Here is a 16919-nt window from a genome sequence, read left to right as displayed (position 1 = left end):
CATGATCCTAATATCTCACACACATCTAAGGTGTATCAAACACATCCAAGTCAATTTTGATGTGAGATATGGTTTAGGTCATCTTAATCTAAGTTCTCATGCATTTTCTAAACAACAATTTGATCTCCATATCAAATTGGGTTTTTATCCTTAAATCAAATTAATTGATAAATGCAAGAGATGATGACATGACATAAAATAATATCATAAGTAAAAACATGTGCCAATGTCATGATGTCATGTCATAAAGTATGAAACTTAAATAAGGCATGACCTATTGCTAACCTAAGTATTATCATGACATTTCAAATGATAATAAATTAAATATGATGTCATGACATGGCATATGACAAACAATACATGACAAATAATATATAAAGGTATAGAAAATACCTAATTCTAGCCTTAGTTGTCATTTTTGATAATTTTGATCATTTTGCCATAAATTCCATATTCCTAAGTGTAATAGACCTAAAATCATATACTAAAGATTTTTAGATCACTATGTGCCAATTAGATTGACCCTAGAGAATTCCTCGAATATGGTTGGCACATCCTAATCACCTTAGGAATAACTTTTCATTTCATTTTCAAGACTTGATTACACCTTGAAAATTCCTAAAGTGACACCTTTTGCCATGATTAGGTTAACTACCTATTCAAGTAAGGTTGGCACACCCTAAACCATCTAGCGTGATGGAATCACGCTCCTAGGAACCCAAAACCTATTTGAGCTCATTGGGTTCACTAAATATTCACTAGGGATGACTTCCCTAGCAACCCTCCTAATGACCCTCCTAGGCTTTAAAGCCTTGGTCATTTGAGACTCATCAAGATCAACTCTAGGGGTGACTCCCCTTGTGACCTTGGTGATGGTCTTCCTAGCCCTAGGTCTTGTTCCATAATCGAATGGAACATTATGATAAGTGGGCTTGACCATTTGAGATTTAGGTTTGTGACTCAAACCTCTCATGTCCTTGGGCTTTTGTTTTTGACCCTTAGACCCTAGAGTTGACTTCTCCAAATTCTTAAGGGCCTTTTCTAAAGTGTCAAGTCTTGACCTTAAGACTTGATTTTCCTTCTCTAATACCTCAAGTTTTAATTTGTCATTTTTCCTTGAGGTATACCTAGGCATATGTCTAGTTGTTTTGGGATTCCTACCTAGGTTTTCCTTAACCTTAGATGAGTTAATTCTAGGGTTGGTTTTTCTAGTATTGTCCTTATCTAGGCTAACATGTTTGACACCTAAACACGTGTATCGGTTACTATAGTTATCATGCTTATTATTATTGACAATAGCAATAAGGCTACTAGCATGCATCCTACTAGAATTGCAAGAATGTGCCTTAGAGATTACCTTAGGGTTTGCCTTAGCTCCCCCTATAGACGTGCTCGGTCTCTTGTCCTTGTGAGATTGCCTCCCCCTCGGACATTGGCTCCTATAGTGTCCCCTTTGCTTGCATTGGAAACACACCACGTGCTCCTTGCCCTTGCGTATCGGGACTCCGGCTTCCTTGGCCTTTGGCGCCGGTGGAATCTTCCTAATCCTCTTTGGACACTTACTCTTGTAATGTCCATATTCCCTACACTCAAAGCACATTATATGTAATTTACAAGAAATTAAATTGCTTGAGTTACCTAGTGTTGAGGGTGGATATGAGCTTTCTCCTTCATCCCTTCCGGAGGTAGAAGCTTCTTCTTCTTGCTCCAATCTTGAAGAAGAACTCTCCTCCTCTTCTTCCTTAGATGTTGAGTAGCCCTCAACTTCTAATTCCTTGCCTCCATGAAGTGAGCTACTTGACTCACTTGACTCCTCATCATGACTTGAATTGGAGCTTCCCTCATGGAGCTTGGCCAAGTTGTTCCACAATTCCTTGGCATTGTTGTAACCACCTATCTTACACAAGATATCGTTAGGTAATGAGAATTCAAAAATTTTCATTACCTCGTCGTTGATTACGGATTGGTGGATTTGTTCCTTCGTCCACCTCTTCTTCTCAAGAATTTCTTCTTCTCAAGAATTTCTCCTTCTTCATCCCTTGGAGGAACAAAACCTACTTGTACACACTTCCAATTAACTAAGTTAGTCATAAGAAAGTACTTCATTCTTACCTTCCAAAAGGCGAAGTCGTCGCGATCGTAGAAGGGTGGAATCGTTACGTCTTCTCCAAGTCCATCCATTCTCTAGCTCGTGCTCCCCCGGGTGTTAATCCGACGAAGAGCGTTCTCGCTCTGATACCACTTGTTAGGATCGACGGTCGCGGCTAGAGAGGGGGGGTGTGAATAGCCGACCCCAAATTCGCGTTTCTTTCTACAAATCAAGTTAGCGCAGCGGAAAAAATAACAACAGAAACGTAAATGGAGAAATCAAACCTCAAGCACAGCGATGTAACGAGGTTCGGAGATGAAACTCCTACTCCTCGGCGTGTCCGTAAGGTGGACGAATCCTCTCAATCCGTCGGTGGATGAGACCCCGGAAAACCGGCTAATAAACACTCCTTCTGGGTGGAGAAACCTCGCCACAATAACTCTTGCAACAGCAAGATAGAAGTACACAAAATACGAAGAAGCACAAGACAATATGAATGTAAAACAAACAAGCTTGCCTTCTCGTCTGGAGTCCGTTGATGAAGCAGCAGCTTCACGGATGCCAGCAGCAGGGAAGCTCACGCGAAGCTTCAAGAAGTACGAGCTCAGCAAAGCTCGCAGAAGGAACCTGGAAGAACTTGCAGAAGCAAGAAGGAGGTCCTGTAGAGTCGCTCGACTCTTTATATAGCTGAACCTGCAAACCTGTGAAGGCAGAAGAAAACACAGAAGACCGAGATCTAGCCATTGTCACTCACAACGGCTAGGCCTGGACCGATCAGGCTCCAACCTGATCGGTCCACACTGTCCCTGATCGGTCTTGGGGACCGATCAGGCTAAGCCTGGACCGATCAGGCTATGTCCTGATCGGTCCAGGAGGAGTCTAATCGATCCCAAGACCGATCAACCTTTCTCCTTCTTCTCTTCTGTTTGCTTCCTGATCGGTCTTCAGACCGATCAGATAATCCACAGAAGCATTCTGTTTGGTTACTGATCAGTCACCAGACCGATCAGCCGTATCACTGGATCGGTCCCCAGATCGATCCAGAGCTTGGTTTTTTCCAATACCAAGTCTCAAGTCTCCCACACCAACATCCGGTCAACCTTGACCTGTTGGTACATCATGCTTAGCATCCGGTCACTCCTTTGACCTGCTAAGACTCCCCACCAAGTGTCCGGTCCAAAGAACGAGCTACCGGGCCCTCTCTGACTTCGTCTGGTCTAGAGAACGAGCTCCCAAGCCCTCTCTGACCTAGTCCAGAGAACGAGCTGCCGAGCCCTCTCCGACTTCCCATGCCAAGCTTCCATACTTGGACTTCTCCCGTGCCAAGCTCTCTGCTTGGACTTTTCCGTGCCAAGTCTCCATACTTGGACTTTTCTCGTGCCAAGTCTCCATACTTGGACTTTTCCTGTGCCAAGTCTCCATACTTGGACTTTTCTGTGCCAAGTCTCCATACTTGGACTTTTCACCAGATGTCTGATCAACCTTGACCTATCTGGATTTCCCTTGCCTGGATTCAGTCACCAGGACTTTCCAACTACCTGGCTTCACTCACCAGGACTTTCCCTTGCCTGGCTTCACTCACCAGGATTTCCTGAATCAGGTCGACTCACCTCGGGTCAACCAGGTCAACCTTGACCAAAGATTGCACCCACAATCTCCCAAGTTTATATTCTGTCAAACATCAGAATATAACTTTTCTACTCTCGTCAAACATCAGAATAGAACTTTTCTATTCTCGTCAAACATCAAAATACAACTCGAGTCAGGTCAACTCGAGTCAGGTCAACCAAGTCAACCTTTACCTAAGGTTGCACCAACACTGAGGACCTACCAGGAGGCCGAGCTGAGTAGATTTGAGGTGGTGAAACAGGAATACCTCCGCTCGGACAAATTTACTGACAAAGTCGTCCATCGGATCATCCGGATCTTCGATCTAGCTATCGACGAGAAATTCGACCAGCTTAAGTCGAACGGTCACCTCCCCGAAGCCCTGAATGATGGCATTATCAATCGCATCCTGTTCAACGACTCGATGTCTGATGACGTCTTCGATTATCTTGAGTGAGGCGGAGAGTTTGTAAGAAAGTTTTTGAAGTATGACTATATGCTCGCCGTTCGGTGGTTCCTTCTTTTGTTCAATGAATATTCACCGCTTGGCTTAATTCTCATTTTGTATTTTTTTTTCTCTCGTACGATTGCCTGACCCTCCCGATCGGCGGTAAACGTCAGCCACACAGTCCCGAACGGACGACTTCTGTGACGGCTCATGTTTTAAGGTTTATACCTCTTGAGCTGCTCATCCGTCGATGAAGACTCGTGTTTAACGTCGTCGTTCGACGATTTGAAGAAGTCGTGGGTTTAAGGTCACCGCTCGACCGTCAGTGGAGACAGAGGTTTAACGTTGTCGCTCGATGATTTGAAGAAGTTGAGGGTTTAAGGTCGTCACTTGACCGTTGGTGGAGACTAGGGTTTAACGTCGTCGCTCGATGATTTAATGAAGACGTGAGTTTAAAGTCGCCACTCAATCGTCGGTGGAGACTTGGGTTTAACGTCGCCGCTCGATGATTTGGTGAAGATGTGGGTTTAAGGTCGCCACTCGACCATCGGTGGAGACTAGGGCATAACGTCGCCACTCGACGATTTGGTGAAGACTCGGGTTTAAGGTCGCCACTCGACCGTCGATGGAGACTAGAGTTTAACGTCGTCTCTCGACGATTTGGTGAAGACATGGGTTTAAGGTTGCCGCTCGACCGTTCTCTGATCGGTCGACAGATCGATCCAGACAGCCAAAGTATCACTGGATCGGTCAACAGACTGATCCAATGCCTCTGTTGGTTTTAGAGCTTCCCAGCCCTAAACCCTAACGTCTTCCTGTCCAGAGAACGAGCTACCGAGCCCTCTCTGACCTAGTCTGGAGAACGAGCTACCGAGCCCTCTCTGACCTAGTCTGGAGAACGAGCTGCCGAGCCCTCTCCGACTTCGTCCGGTCCAGAGAACGAGCTACCGAGCCCTCTCTGACCTAGTCCGGAGAATGAGCTGCCGAGCCCTCTCCGATTTCGTTCGGTCCAGAGAACGAGCTACCGAGCCCTCTTTGACCTAGTCCGGAGAACGAGCTACCGAGCCCTCTCCGACTTCGCGTGCCAAGTATCCGTACTTGGACTTTTCCTCTCCACATGATCAACCTTGATCATTAATCAGTCTGAGTTTAATTAATATCTGATACAAACTTAAATCAGTGTCAACATCAAAACAACAGCCAGGTCAGACTGTATTAACAATCTCTTCCTTTTTGTTGTTTGACAACACGATTTAAGTTTAGATCAGAAATGTTCATATTTCCCTAATTTTAGGAGAATCAAGATCCTCCCCCTAAGACAGATACAACACCATGTAAGGATAGGAGAATCAAGATCCTCCCCCTAAAGCCAAACTTTCATTTATCTCTAAACTTAGTTATCTTCTTCCCCTTTGTCAAACACCGAAAAGGTGCGAATTAGGTAAGAAAACGTTAAAGGACTCCCCCTTAACCCATACTGTCTTTTTCTTAATCCACCTAGAATGCCCTCTAAGTGTATTATAAGACAGTGATAAAGAAATAAGAGACATACAAGACATGGCATATGAACAGCATATTAATAGCCAATAGGAAGTGAAACATAAAGAAAAACAAGAAAATGAGCAGCATAAATATATGAAATCAGCAAGTATCCAGGTCAGACATAAGTATCCAACAAACAACATCCAAAACATAGATAATCAAAATGACAGCATAGAACAATGTGTATCAATCAACCTCCTCATCATGAGGAGTATCAGCATCATCAGCTGGAGGAGTGGGTCCCTGAGGTGGCATGCCGCTGCTCGAGGATGGATAGCCGAAATCTTGCGGAGGTGGGTATCGGCCATCCATCCCATAATCGCTGATGTGTCGCCAATCACGATCACAGATCATCGTGGCTGGTCAATCAGCAGCGCATCCGTGGAGCTCGAACCAGCTCATCGTCTTCTCCAGCTCGGCGATCTGCCAGCGCAGATCATGATCTGCCTCTCCATCGTTAGCAGCAGCAACAGGAGGAGCAGCAACAGGAACAGCCGCAACCTGTCGTGGAGGTGCCCATGGTAACTCACCTAGTGCTCTCCCATCCTTCCACCGAACCTCCCCATTCTGTCCTATGATGCCAGACTTGGAAAATGCCCGTTTCCCAAGTCTGCAGTCCTGCCTGACCATCTTGACTATTCTACCCTTGGAGACATCAATCTGAAGGGTCTCGAGCCAATCTGTAATTATATGCCCATAAGGCATATAAACAGTGAAGCTGTTTGGCTCACTATAGGAGATGATCGAAGAATAGATGCTAGACATGATGTCAAAGTCGAGACGCCGACGCAATCCATAAAGCATCAGGCAATGATATGGTCGGATCTCAGACAAGGGTTTAGATGTGATTGGCAGAAGGCAGTTTGTGACAATCTTAAAGAGAATGTAATCTGGGGCAGATAATCTCAAGGCTGCAAAAGTAGGAAAATCAACATCTAATTCATCTAGCCCACCCGGTCTAGGATGTCCGAAGAAATACTCATAAATGGAGTCAGATGAGACATCAAAGAGTGAAGATAAGGGGTCTGGTAAGTCAGGATATATGGAAAATACATTTCCTGAACACCTACGGCAAGCTAGATAATCAAAGAAGGCTGAGAAACTGAAATCAAGAGTCTGCTTAGCAACTTTTGTTTTATAACTTACATTATTAGTTTGATGAAGATTGTTATAAAACTCAGATACTAAGTCATAATTGATATCTCGTTCTAAATAGACAAGTGAATCAAGTTTGTAATAGGCAATGATTTCTGACACAGATGGACAAAATTCGTCCATGAATTTTCGATCCATAGACCTACAAGGGAGCAATTTGAAGTTCCGTTGTTTAAAGGCTTGTTCAAAATGGTGGTTTGGGAATCTCCCGGAGACAGATGGTTGAGGTCGAGAGGGAGCCTTAGTCTTAGACTTCTCAGGCGACTTAGAGGTTCCTTCACCCACTTGTTTCTTCCTAAGGTTTAACAATGTGATACAATGGGGTAAATAAGTGAGCACCGGAGCCACCAACAACCGAAAGCCAAAACAAAATGCACAGATACGGTGAGAAATGATACTGAAATGCCAAGGTGAGTAGTTCTAGGGAAGTATGGAGTTACTTTGGTGCCATTGAAGTATCTTTTGGCTAGGGCTTTGGCTAGGGCTTCGGCATGCAAAGATAAGAGAAGAGTTGAGGTGTAGGAAAGTGTCGGCTAGGGCTTCAGCGTGAAAGGAGAAGAGAAAGGATCGGGAAGATTTAAGAGAGATCAGCTAGGGTCCAGGTGTTGAAGTGATCGGACGGCTGTCCGATCAGGAGATATCAGAAACTTCCTGATCGGTCACCAGTCTGATCAGGGAACCTCCTGATCGGTCTCTGGACCGATCAGAGAACCTCCTGATCGGTCTGTAGACCGATCAGAAAATGATCAGTAGCCCTCTCTGCGTACCAGACTGACCTGATCGGTCTGTAGACCGATCAGTAGGCTTCCTGGCGTACAAAACGAACCTAATCGGTCCCTGGACCGATCAGATTACAAACAGGAGGGTCTGGAGAGATTTTTGGATCGGTCGACAGATCGATCCACCTTCTCTTAATCGGGCTGTAGACCGATCAATGTTTGATACTGAAGTTTCTCTAGTAATTTCAGTAACTGAAATTCGTAGAGGTGTTCGATAATTTGTAGAAGTTTCTCCAGTAAAACTTCCAAATTCAGTACCTAGAACCTGAAGAATCTACAAGCATAACTATTTCCTAACGATTATGGTCTGAAATTGTTTATAGTCCGAAAGTTTCAGACATTTGGAAAAAAGACAACTCAAGGCTTGAAAACTGAAATTTTCGACCTTGTTATGTTCAGTTTCAAGTTTGTCAAAATATAACCAAATTGCTATCATTATTTCAAGGACTTGTCCTAGTTTCAATAAAAAACATGAAAGGTATCGATCAAAGATATCAATCAACACATTAACCAAAGTTAGATAAATTCTAGGTAAAGGTCCAACAAAGTTTCCTTGGTCGGAATATATGAGTAAGATCTAGGAACCAAATACACATGAATTATGTAATGGTCTTCCCCATACTCAATTTATGTCTCTTCAACCTAATTATTCAAGGGATGCATGATACATTTTGAATAATTCGGCTGATCCTAGCATCTCACCCCATTTCTAGCAAACAAAAATAATTTGTTAAACCTTATAGTTTGTGTGAGATGTCCCTAAGTTGCCCAAGTTAATTTCCCAATTCCTCTTGTCGTTTTAATGTCCTTATCGATCATGATGAAGTCCTAATGGCCTATTGAGCCAAACACATTCGCAATTCTCTCCTTAAATGACTAAATTCATTTTCCGGAAGAGGTTTGGTAAAAATATCAGCTAGGTTTGATTTTGACTCAACATATGTGAGCGCAATGTCTCCCCTAGCTACGTGATCTCTAATGAAGTGATGACGCACTTCAATGTGTTTGGTCCTTGAATGATGGACTGGATTTTTCGTTAGGTTTATTGTGCTGATGTTGTCACATAGCACTTGCACTCCCTTATACGAAAGCCCATAATCTTCTAGGGTGTGGATCATCCACAACAATTGTGATACACTCTCTCCCATGACAATGTATTCAGCCTCGGTTGTGGAGAGAGCAACGCAATGTTGCTTCCGACTTGACCAACTAACCAATGATGAACCTAAAAATTGGCAACCCCCACTAGTGCTTTTCCGATCCAATTTGCACCCAGCATAATCGGAGTCGGTATAACCTATCAAATCAAAAGACTCAGTACGAGGGTACCAGAGACCTACTCTAATTGTGCCCTTAAGGTATCTCAGAATTCTCTTAACTGCAATTAAATGAGATTCCTTGGCACATACTTGATATCTAGCGCACATGCCCACAGCAAAAAGTATGTCCGATCGACTAGCTGTGAGATTTAGAAGACTACCGATTATGCTTCTATATTGCGTTAGATCAACTGGTTTTCCATTCTCATCATTGTCAAGGCGAGTGTTCGTCGCCATTGGAGTTGATACTTCCTTAGAGTCGCTCATTTTGAATTTCTTGAGCATCTCTTGAGTGTATTTTGTTTGATGGACATAAATGTCATCTTGAGTTTGTTTGATTTCAAATCCAAGGAAGAATGTCAATTCTCCCACCAGACTCATCTCAAACTCACTTTCCATGTGAGTGATAAATTCATTCAAATAGTCCTTATTATTTGAGCCACAAATTATGTCATCGACATACACCTGGGCTACAAATATGTTTTCACCATCTCTACGCAGAAATAGTGTTGGGTCTATTTGACCTCTTACAAAATCCTTTTCTAGTAAGTAAGTTGACAACCTTTCGTACCATGCTCGAGGTGCTTGTTTAAGCCCATAAAGAGCTTTCTTGAGCTTGTACACGTGGTTTGGAGCTTCGGTATTCACAAACCCCGGTGGTTGTTCAACATAGACCTCTTCTTTAATGAAACCGTTTAAGAAGGCCGATTTAACGTCTATTTGATAGAGCTTGAAGCCTCTATGTGCAGCAAAAGCTAGCATCAAACTAATGGACTCTAATCGGGCCACGAGAGCATAAGTCTCATAATAATCGAGGCCTTCGACTTGACTATAGCCCTTGGCTACAAGTCTTGCCTTGTTTCTTACGACTTCTCCCTTTTGGTTTAACTTATTTTTGAAGACCCATTTGGTTCCAATAATGGTGGTCTTCTTAGGTCTAGGAACTAAGTCCCACACTTGGCTCCTTTCAAATTGACCTAACTCATCTTGCATAGCTACGATCCAATCAGGATCGTGCAATGCCTCATCAACTAATTTTGGTTCGATTTCTGAGATCAAGGCGACCTCATTAGACTCATTTCTAAAGAATGATCTAGTCCTAACCCCTTGTTGAATGTCTCCCACAATCTGGTCTTAGGGATGACTAGAGGCTATCCTAGATTGCCTTGGTGTTGGCGGTGCCTCATGAGTGGTCTCACTAGACACAGGCAAGGGCTCAGTATCAGGCAAAGGATCAGACTGAGCCCTCTCTTGCCTTTGCTCATCATCATCGGAGTCAATTTCGACTCTTTCTATGTTTTAATCATTCAAATTTAGCCTTCTAAGTTCAAATTGAATTTCTCCTACATCCCTCGATTTATCATTTGATTTAGGTATTTCTTCAAATGCTGCATCCGAGGATTCTTCAATCAATTTAGTCCTATTATTGTAGACTCGATAGGCTTTGCTGATGAGAGAGTACCCGACCAGTATCCCTTCATCAGCCTTAGCCGTGAACTTTCCAAGATGATCCTTGGTGTTCAAGATGAACACCTTACAACCAAACACCCTAAGATGTTTAATTGTAGGGGGTTTTCCAAACCAAAGTTCATGGAGGGTCTTTCCTAAAAACCTATGTATCAAGACTCGGTTTTGCACATAGCAAGCTGTATTTACAGCTTCAGCCCATAAGTAACTCGGTAGTGAGTACTCATTGAGCATGCTTCGTGCAGCTTCTTGCAAGACTCGATTCTTTCTCTCCACAACCCCATTTTGCTGTGGGGTCCTTGGAGTAGAGAACTCATGCCTATATCCTTTTTCTTGACAAAATTCTAAAAATCTATGATTTTGAAATTCTCCACCATGATCACTTCTAATTGTTTTAATTGTTGTTGATTTTTCATTTTCAGTTCTTCTACAAAAGGAAACAAAAATATCTATGGTTTGATCCTTATTTTTCAAAAAGAAAGTCCATGTATATCTAGTAAAGTCATCAATGATCACTAAGTAATATCTACTTCCATTCAATGAAATGACATTACTACAATCAAATAAGTCCATATGCAATAAATCTAAAGCAGTAGAGGTACTTACAGCACTTTTACCTTTATGAGACGCTTTTGTTTGCTTACCCTTTTGACATGCATCACATAATTTTGTCTTTTGGTACTTGATGCTTGGTAGGCCTTGCACTAATCCTTTGTTGGCTAGCTTTCGAATATTCTTCATGTTCACATGGGCCAACCTCCTATGCCACAGCCATGATTCTTCTTCTTTTGACATGAAACACTTAGTAGAGGCATTAGTAGCACTTTTAAAAAATACTTGATAAATGTTATCTACCCTTGTGCCTACTAGTACCGTGTCAAGTGTGTCAATATGTTTGACCAGACATTGACTTGAATGAAACTCAATTGTGTAACCCGTATCACACAATTGGCTGACACTTAGGAGATTAAAGGTCATCCCCTTGACTAGAAGGACATTTTTGATTTGGAAACATTCAGATATATGAATATCTCCAACTCCTATAACCTTAAGGCTACCATTATTACCAAAGGACACATTACCTCTATTTTTATTTTAAAGGGTAGTAAAGAGTGACTTGTCCCCGGTCATGTGCTTGGAGCATCCACTATCAACAAACCAAGTTGATAGATGCTCCCCCTTGACAAATGCCTACAAGACACGAAAGATAGATGTTTTAGGTACCCAAATCTTGGGACCTAATGCATCTACAATGAAAGACCTAGGAACCCATGCCTTGGTCACACCCTTCCTAGTCTCATGAACCCTAGAAGCATGTGATATATGAAATTGGGTTCTAGACACTAGGGAAATGAAACTAGACTCCTTAGGTTGATATCCTAACCCATCCTTGTTGTAGACCGCCCTTTGGGCATTTAGAATCATATCTAAGGTCTTAGAGCTAGTTGAGAATTTCTCAAGCATTTTCTTGAGTTTCTCAACTTCCCAGCCCTAAATCCTAACGTCTTCCTGGTCCAGAGAACGAGCTACCGAGCCCTCTCTGACCTAGTCTGGAGAACGAGCTGCCGAGCCCTCTCCGACTTCGTCCGGTCCAGAGAACAAGCTACCGAGCCCTCTCTGACCTAGTCCGGAGAACGAGCTGCCGAGCCCTCTCCAACTTCGTCCGGTCCAGAGAACGAGCTACCGAGCCCTCTCTGACCTAGTCCGGAGAACGAGCTACCGAGCCCTCTCCGACTACGCGTGCCAAGTATCCGTACTTGGACTTTTCCTCTCCACATGATCAACCTTGATCATTAATCAGTCTGAGTTTAATTAATATCTGATACAAATTTAAATCAGTATCAACATCAAAACAACAGCCAGGTCAGACTGTATTAACAGCATCCTCCTAAAGGGTTGGCCAGAAGTATCCGGCCAGCAGAATCTTCCATGCCAACGATCGGCTGCCCGGGTGTCCTCCGCAGGATCCTTGATGTACCTCTTGCAGTATGTAGTCAGCGTCCTCCGATCTGACGCATTTAAGTAGAGGACGAGAGAAGGCCTTCTTGTAGAGATGATCTCCTATGAGGGTGAACCGACCAACCATTTTCGTCAATAAGCGAGTCTCCTCCTGATCGGCTGGCGTAGCTCCCAACCGTAAGAATTCTATCAGAGCAGTTCTCCAATCGTTCAGGAAGGTGAGTCCTTCCATCTTGTCGATGTGGGCTACTAGGGATACCTACTCGATCGGCTGTGCAATGACGATCGACGATAATGAGCTGGCCAGGTTGGCCAACTCGTCTACAGCCTGATTCTCCGATCGGGGGATCTTCTGTATGATAACTTCTCGGAAATTGGCTTTCAGCTTTCAAAGGCTTCGACGTAGAGTCTGAGACGAGTGTTACTTATTTCGAACGTCCCGGTCAGCTGCTAGACGACTAATTATGAGTCCGAATAGATGAAGACTTTAATGGCTCCAACGTGTCGAGCGGCTTGCAGGCTAGCTATCAGCGCCTCGTACTCGGCTTCATTGTGCCCTATAGTCCAGCCGAACGGACAGCTACATCCACTCTTCCTAGGGGGAGATGAGCAATATACCTATCCCACTCCCTTGCCGAGTAGATGAATCATCCACATATATTTTCCAAATGGCTTCAGTCTCAGGATTGTGTACCACAATGACGAAATCCACTAATTACTACACCTTGATGGTCGTTCGGGGCTAGTATTGGATGTCGAACTTGTTGGTACGGTTAACACTAACGGTCTAACTCAGGTTTTGATGAATGACAAATCAGGTTAAGTTAGGTTCATCGTTATCTAACACTCTGATCGAGTGTGCAGGCTAAGTCCAGACAAGTTGACGGGCTGACTAGATGTCTGGCACGAAGCCCAAGCGGGTCGACGGGCTGACCGGACGTTTGGCGAGAAGTCCAGCTAGGTCGACGGGCTGACCGGATAGCTGGCGAGAAGTCTAGGTGGGTCGAAGGGCTGACCGGACGTCTGACAGGTGAGTAAAGGTAAGTCACTGGAAGGGAGTGACTGTGAGGACCCGTTCCCGGGAAGGGAACATTAGGCGTCGATCCGGCTTAGATCCATTTCGGATATCTAAGTCGAGATCGTGACTAGATTCCGGTCTCGGAAAGATGGAATCTAAGTCATACTCTTTTTGTCAAACTATAAACTGAACTAACACTCTATTTTGCAGGTTATAAATTATATATTTGCCTCGGACTAATCTTGTCTTGCAGGAGAAGAATTCTTCTGGAGAAAGGAGGTCCGGGCGCCCGGAAAGGATCCGGGCGCCCGGGATGCAACTTTTATCCAAACTCATCGTCGCCACGTGGAGCTCACTGGTTGGATCTGCCACGCCCCACCAGGGCGCCCGGAAGGGATCCGGGGCACCCCGAGCTTCATATAAAAGAAGGGGCAGGGGTGGAGCTTCAACAACAACTCAGAACTCTCTGCTCTACTGTGCTCCTGCGACGCCTTGAGGCTACTCCGACAAAGCACTGTCTTCAGTTTACTTCTTTTCAGTTTGTCGGTATTAATTTTTTTTATTAGCATTCCTGTAATTCTTAATTGTAACATTCTTCGAATTGCTTGTGAATTGCCCAACGAAAGTAGCCTTGTGTGCAGGCCTTGGAGTAGGAGTCGCCAAAGGCTCCGAACCAAGTAAAATTGGTTCTTGTGTTAGCATTGCATTGTCTTAATTTTTCCGCTGCGTTTAACTCTCTTATCGACGAACGTTTTTCGATATTCACCCCCCTCTATCGAACGAATACGATCCAACAAGTGGTATCAGAGCAGGTACCGCTCTGATTTGGTGCAACCACCAATCAGACAAGGGGGTGATTTGCTTTTTTATTTTTTTCAGATTTCAGTTTTTCGTAAAGATCCAAACTGGTATTATTACCCTTTTGGAATTTTTTTCGTCATAATTGAAACTAAATTGGTACAATACCAATTTAGTTATTTTTTAATTCCTCCCGCACTACTAATCCAAGACCAAGTCTTGGAACCTCTCTATATTTTTTGTGTGCAGATTAAAAATGTCGCAGATCGAGGGCTTCAGCACAGTACGACCTCCCCTCTTCAACGGGGATGATTTCCCGTACTGAAAGAAGCGAATGGAAGTGTATCTCAAGACAGACTTCGACCAGTGGCTGAGCGTCACAAGACCCTACAAAATACCAGTAGACAGTTCCGGGAATCTACTGGATCCAGAAGATTGGACAACAGACCTAAAGAAGAAGGCATCAACAGAGAACAAGGCAATCAACACCCTACAGTGCGGATTGACTAGAGAAGAACTGAACCGGGTCGGACCACATAAGAACGCTAAAGAGCTGTGTGACAAACTGATCGAGCTGCACGAAGGAACGAGCGACGCTAAGGTAACAAAATGAGACTTGCTCTTAAATAGAATTTTTAACATAAAAATGCAGGAAGGAGAAATGGCCAGCCAACTCCACGCAAGAATTAAAGACATTCTCAACGGACTCCACGCAATAGGGCACCAAATGGAGAACCGAGATTTAATAAGGTATGCCCTAAATGCTTTTCCACGCAACAGCTTGTGGGCATCCATCGTAGATGCCTACAAGATCTCTAAAAATTTATCTAAATTAAAATTAGATGAGCTTTTCTGTGAATTAGAACTGTATGAGCGAACTAACGCCGGGGTCGAGAAAGGTGTAGCTTTATTTGCAGGTTCCTCAAAAGAAAAGAAGAACAAGTCTGAACCGGAAGAAGATTCTGACTAGAACTCTGAAGATGAAGAACACTTGGTGAACCTGGTAAGGAAGATGTTCACTAGGAGGAAAAGAAGCTTCAGCAAGAAGGATCTTCAAAAGATCAATTCTCCAACCAAATCGAGGAGCGTGACGTGCTTCGGATGCATCAAGAAGGGCCACTACAAGAACGAGTGCCCAATATTGAAGATCGACAAACCGAAGCCAACCAAAAAGAAGGCCCTCAAGGCGACGTGGGACGACTCCTCCTCGGAAGAATCGGAAGCAGAAGAGCAGAAGCACCAGAGCCACCTCGCGCTGATGCCCCATGAAGCAGAATCGGAAGAAGAATCGGAAGACGGGTCCGAACCCGAATCGAGCCACGAGTCCGTACTCGTTTCCAAAGGTTCCGAAGAGGTATTCCTAACCTTAAACCAGAAATTTTTTAAAATTATTTCGTGCTTAAATAATAAATTAGTTAAATTAGAAAATAAAAACAAATTGCTCCTCGAGGAAACTCAAATCCTCAAGGAACAAGTTGTAAATAATAAACCAACTCAAGATCTAACACTTGAGGAGGAGAACTCATTATTAAAATTAGAAATTAATAATTTAAAAAATATGTTAGAAAAATTTACTACTAGATCAAAAAATTTAGACTTAATTCTAAATAATCAAAAAGCATGTTATAACAAAACCGGACTCGGATATAAGTCGAACTCAAATAAAACGTTTAAATCATTAATAACCCAATACAAGTCAACGAACAAAGCCTGGGTTCCGAAAGCGTGTTTGACCACGCAAATAGGAGCTAACCAATATTATATTCCTAAAGATAAAATATATTATATAAAGTCAAATAAACCAAATAAAAAACTAGAATACAAACCTGAACCAAAAAAATTTAAAATCTAAACATATTAAAACTCAACAAAATGTAAACTATCACCAAGTAAAATATAATTATAAAAGAAATAGACATAAACCAAGAACAAAATTAAATTAAATAGCCATTAATTCAGGAGGAGGCTCCAGAATAGCTGGCACCTCCAAAACTAACCTACCTGGGCAGGGTAACCCTAACCAACTTACCCGACAGGGTAATTAGGATTAGTTAAAAAGGGTTCAAGTTTAACTTAAAAAATGGTACTGGTGAAATATTGGATGATAGTACGTTAGGGAAGCTTAGTTTATGCATGTCTAGGAAGATATGGCTTCGACCTGGTACATTTGGCTAAGTGGAACCGACCGAAGCTACCCTTTATGAATCCTAACCAGTTAGACCAAGGTTTTGTACTAAGTCAAGTGGATAGACTATTTGGAAAACCTCGAAGGCATGGTTACTTTAATGATGTCCGAGTGACTCACCATAGTCCAAAAGTTTATCCAGAGAACGCCTATTTGTTGAACCCAAAGCTAAACCTGAATCTAACACAAGTTAAAAACAAATCCTAAAATTGAACTTAATTCATCTCACAAAATTATAGGATTCCCTGATTGAAAACATAGATCGGGTGAGATGACTAAGGAATTAAAATTAAAACTAAATTAAATTAAAATTAAATTAAAACTTAAATTGTGTTTAACTTAAAAATTATTTTAAAAATTAAAACTTAAATTGTGTTTAACTTAAAAATTATTTTAAAAATTAAAAACTTAAATTTTTTTTCTTAAAAATTATTTTAATTAAAACTTAAATTTTTTAACTTAAAAAATTATTTTAAAAATTAAAACTTAATTTTTTTAAACTTAAAAATTATTTTAATTAAAACTTAAATTTTTTAACTTAAAAATTATTTT

The sequence above is a fragment of the Zingiber officinale genome, chromosome 11A (genome assembly GCF_018446385.1).
Source record: "Zingiber officinale cultivar Zhangliang chromosome 11A, Zo_v1.1, whole genome shotgun sequence".
Classification (NCBI taxonomy): Eukaryota; Viridiplantae; Streptophyta; class Magnoliopsida; order Zingiberales; family Zingiberaceae; genus Zingiber; species Zingiber officinale.
The sequence above is the reverse complement of the archived record's forward strand: the minus strand, read 5'-3'. Positions refer to the sequence as shown.